This window comes from Dasypus novemcinctus, chromosome 10 (assembly GCF_030445035.2).
Source record: "Dasypus novemcinctus isolate mDasNov1 chromosome 10, mDasNov1.1.hap2, whole genome shotgun sequence".
Lineage (NCBI taxonomy): Eukaryota > Metazoa > Chordata > Mammalia > Cingulata > Dasypodidae > Dasypus > Dasypus novemcinctus.
Genome location: NC_080682.1, coordinates 21,235,611 through 21,240,796, shown reverse-complemented (window position 1 = coordinate 21,240,796; position 5,186 = coordinate 21,235,611).

The following is a 5,186-nucleotide window of genomic DNA, read 5'->3' as shown; positions in this document are numbered from 1 at the left end:
AATCTATGACATAAGAAAGGTTAAGAACCCCTACTCTGGTTCAATTCCCACTGTAGACGGGCAAACCAAGACCCAGAGAAGGAAATGCCTTTCCTGGATGGATGATAGCTAGGTGAATAAATGGAGAATAGGAGCAAAGGATGGGAGAAGAGATGAATGGATGATGGATAGAAGATGAATGGATGGATGGAAGAAGGGAGGAAGGAGAGAGGGGGTTGAAAAAGAGAATGGATAGTGGATAAACGGATGGATGGATGGATGGATGGATGGATGGATGGATGGATGGATGGATGGAAAAACGGAGAGGGTGGGAAGGACAGATGAGTGGATGGCAGGTGGACAGATGGGTGGTGGATGGGTAGATGGTTGAAGGGATGGATGGAGAGGAAGAGGGAAAGATGGGTGATGGATAAGGAAGTTAACAAACAGAATAGTTATAAGAGTAGAAATAATTGTCATTGAGTGCTTAGGCACTATTCTAAGTCATTTAACCCTCACAACGACCCTATGAGGAAGACGCTGTTAGTGTCCCCATTGAACAAGCATGGAGAGATGAATGATTTACCCAAGGTTACAAAACCAGTAGGTGGAAGGGCCATGATTCAAACCCCTGAGTCTGCACTCTCAATCTCTCTTCTCTGTTACCACACTTAACCAGTCTAATTAAGCTCAGTTTGGTGCTGAGTTCTGGAATCACAGACCAAGGTTTGAATGATGGCTTTGCTACTTGCAAGCTGTGTGACTCTGGGCAACTAACTTCACTTTCACAAATTGCAATTTTCTCATTCATAGCACAAAGACAATAGCATCACCTCTGTCATAGGATTGAATGTGGATTAATAAGGTGAGGAAAGCACTCAGCATTACTATGTGCCTGGCACATAGTAAATACTTGATAATGCATTAATGAATGGTTGAAACCAAGATACAGACCCATTGAATGGGGTAATATGTGCCTATGCTAAGTTTCCCCAGAAATTAAGAAAAGGGGCAAAACTGGAACCCAGATCCCGGCAAGATTGAGGGACGTCATGAATTAACAAATGCTAGTTGGAATTTTGCTTTTATTTTGGGGGTAGGACTCCAGGTTCAGACTGGAAGTAACATATGGAAATGCTGGCAGTGACTCCCTCCCAAAGGGAATAGTAAGGAAAGGGAGACAAAGAATAACTTCCCAGTGGAGAAACCTGACAACCACCACCGCAGACAGGTGGTCAAGGTTAACACCAGCAGTGACAAGTCATGTTGACAGAGTCTACCTTTAATACAATGTGATGAGACTGACACTTTACATCTTTCTCCCCCAAACTGCAAAACGCCACTCCAATCATGAAAAAAAATCAGCCAAACTCAAATTGAAGGACGCAAAACGCCACTCCAATCGTGAAAAAAAATCAGCCAAACTCAAATTGAAGGACAAAATGCCTGGCCAGAACTGCTCAAAACTGCCAAAATTAAAAACAAGGAAAATCGGAGAAACTCCTAGAGTATAGAGCAGGGTTCTTAATCAGGGGTCCATAGACCCCATGGGAGTCTGTGGAAAGATTTCAGGAGGTCCATGAGCTTGAATTGAAAAAATTCAACTTATTATCTTTACTTTCTCTGACTGCTGATGTTGAGTGCCATAAACATATCTGCCCCTACATTCTGAGAAGGGGTCCATGGTTTTCACCTGCCTGGCAAAAGGGTCCATGGAACAAAAAAAAGGTTAAGAACCCCTGGTCTAGAGGCACCTAGGAAACATGGTGAATAGATGAAATACGGTATCTTGGATTGGGTCCTGGAATAAAAATAATAATAAGGTAAAAGCTAAGGAAATGTGAATAAATGATGGACATAGTTAATAACATATTGTGTTTTCATTGTAACAAGTGTACCTTACAAACGTTAGATGTTAACATTAGGGAAAACTGTGGGTGGGGTATAAGGAAACTTCTATCTTAACCACTGATCTAAAAATATAAATCCATTCTAAAATAATAAGTTTATCTTTTAAAAATGCCTAAATTTACTTCTGTATTTTCTAAGTGATCTACAATGAACATGTTTTGCTTCTGTCATCGGAAAAAAATTTAATAAACTTTGTTTTTAAAAAAATGAATGAGTGGCCCTTTGGAGACAGTGTTACACATATAAAAAGTATAATTTAGAGTTGTTCCTTGGGCAGCAATTAAAACTCACTTTAACACCCTACGCCCAGGCGGCCCTAGCCACCAGGGCCTGGCGCTCTCCCCAGGGTAGGCTGGTGTGCCTCTAAAACCTGCCAGCATTTTTTCCCCTCTGAGATCGGCACTTGCTAGCAGGGGAGGGGTGGGGAGCCAGGGCAGCTGCTTTCCAGGTGAGGCTACACTTCTGGCTCAGAGAATCCCCAAAGGCAAACTGGCCCCAAGAAAATCGTCTCTGCAGCTTCTAGGCCAGGCACCAACCTGCTCTGGGGCCTAGGAGGCCACGGATGATCCTCAGTTTCCCTAAGAAAGAAAAGAAAAACCCAGCCAAGACTGCTTTCTTTGTCCCACTTTTGTTTGCTATCTTGATGACCTCAAATTGGTCCTGTAAAGCAGATCCAAGAGGGTCCCGGCTAGCAAGGGTCAGAAGCAGGATATAAACTTCAATCTGCTCACTCCCCCACCAGAGCTGCCTCTGCCTGTGACCTGGGTTCCTGCCTCCAAGGCACTCAGGAAGGGGCTATAGGCAGGGCAGGTGGAGGGGCCACATTTGGGGGGCAGGAGGCCGAATGAGGGAAGAGCCAAAGAGTGGGCAGCAGCCTCGGGAGGCTCCCTACCACACCCAAACACAAGGGCACGTGGGTCAGTGTCACATGTTCTCAGACCCAAATCCCTCCCAAATGCCAATTCCAGCCCCTGGCGAGGGTGGAGGACACCAGGAACTGCTCCCTTGGACTCCAAGCCTTCTCAGTTCCCAAATGCACCCTCCCATGTCATGGCATCCAACTCGTACGTCGGGAGCCTGTGGTAAGGAGCTCAGAAGCAGGGACTAGGGCAGAAACGGTGGGCGACATCTCTATTGGTGATGGGATTAAGATCCCATTCTCTCTTAGAGTGATGCTTCCAGAGCTCATTCAACCATTCAGAAACTGCCTTCACTGCCATCTTTCACCAAAGATGATCAGCCAGTTTGATCGTCCAAAGCATTCCCCAAATGAGCAGCCAAGTGACTTTAATGACATTGGGCTGTTTCCAAAATGCAGATCCAGGTTCCAAAGAGCAAGCTTTGCCCCGCCAGGGCCCTTCCACAGAACCCCAGGCTGTCTGAGAAATGGCTGCAGGATGAGAAAAGTTTTCCCAGGGAGCACCCACCCAACTGTGTTGTCAGCCACCTGACTATACTGTCAGAGCTCACGTGTCCCTTTTCCCGGACACCCAACATAGGCCCTGAAGCACAGAGGGTGAGTGTGGGACTCCCCTACCTACAAGCTGGATTTGACTCTGACTTCCCTGGAAGCGAGGCCCCTACCTCCTCTCCCTCCCAGCACAGAACCAGAGAGCCTGGGATCGACCCAGGCTCCATTTGTTCCACTAATGAGTCTTAAGTGTTTGGCTTGGGCTTCTGCCAATCCTACAGGGAGGAGGGGATGGGAGGCTGGGAGAGAGCCTGTGCCAGCTCGGCTCTGCTGGGCCCTGGTGGGCGGGTACAGCTTGGTACCCACTTGAGGCCCATTGCCTTCACTTCCAGGGGCTTCTCAAAATGCAGACTTCTGGGCATACCCTCCTCAATAAAATCCTGCAGGGTAGTCAGGAATATGCATATTTGGGAAGTACCTCCAGGGACTGTGATGCACAGCGAGGGTTAAGGACCACCGATCTAGGCTAAGGAGGGCATCCAGGCTCAGAGAAATACCTTAAAGTGTTCTCCCCGTTCCCCCCTCCAAAAAAAGTCCCTTAGTTTTCCAAAGCTGCTATGACAAACGTGTGGCATAAACAATGGGGACTAATTGGCTCCCATTTCAGAGAGTAGATAGCTTGCTTCTTCCTCCGGGGTTGCCAGCATTCTGGCCGGCTGGCAATCTGGGTTCTCTGGCTTTCCCCTTCCGTGGCCACATCCTCTCCTTTCCCTTCTGGGTTCCCACCAAGTTCTGGCTTCCAGTCCTTCCCTGTGGCTTTCTCCCCCTAGTCTGATTGTATTTCCTCTGTTTATAAAGGATTTCAGTAATCTGGATTAAGATCCAATATCATTCAGTTGGGCCACACCTTAATCTAAAATAACATCTTTATGAAGCCCTATTTACAATGGCTCCTTCAGGAACATGGGCCAAACCAGGACCAGTCTCAATTGGGGTATATAACTATCCACCAGAACACAAGGGACTACACTTGGAAGGCAACAAGTCAATGTGTCTAGAAAAGGTGAAGCAGATGACTTCTAATTCACTTGGACTTCTGACCTGCTGGGAGCCAGTGACTCCCAAGGGCCAATTCCAGGCCCACAGGGCCTCTCCTTTTACCAACGGGCAAGGAGAGCTGACGCTGGCCTTGAGATGTTGGCAAGTCTGGGCAAACCAGAAAATCTGAACTGGGCTGTGGGACAGCAGTACACCAAGGGCTGGGGCTTGGGTGGGGGAGGTCAGAGCCCACTTCCCCAGGCTTTGGGGGACAATCCAGAAGGCCTGGCCTGCAAGGACCCTTACAGATCACAGAACACAACCCCCTAGCAAGAAGAGTTAGTTTTCACTAGTATCAGTCCTCTAGCTCTCTGGCCATCCCAGCTAGAATGCATTTCCCATTCTTCCTTCCAATTAGAGGGGGCCAGGAGTTGAATTCTGGCCAGAAGAACGTGTGTCTCCAATAGGATGCTCCCACTCCCCACTGGCTGCAACAGAGGACTTCCTGGTCCCTGGAGATGGTCAAGTCGTAACGGGGAAGGAGCCTGGCTCTCAAATGACATCGAGAGGCAGAGAGCACCCACCGCCAGCCTGTCCTGGGCTGTGCATAGGTGAGAAATAAGCCTTCTTGTGCTAAGCTACTGAGATTTGGGGGTTGTCTTTATCAGCAATCAGTATACTGTCACCCATACCCCACCCATAAGGGAACTGGAGCCCAAAGAGTGGACATGACACGTTCAACGTCCCAGAGTGACAGCCCAGTGGGTCAGGGGTAGAGCCAGGATTTCCAACTCAAGCCTTGGGCAGTGGGAATGGGGAGCCATGGCACACACACAGCCTGGGCAGC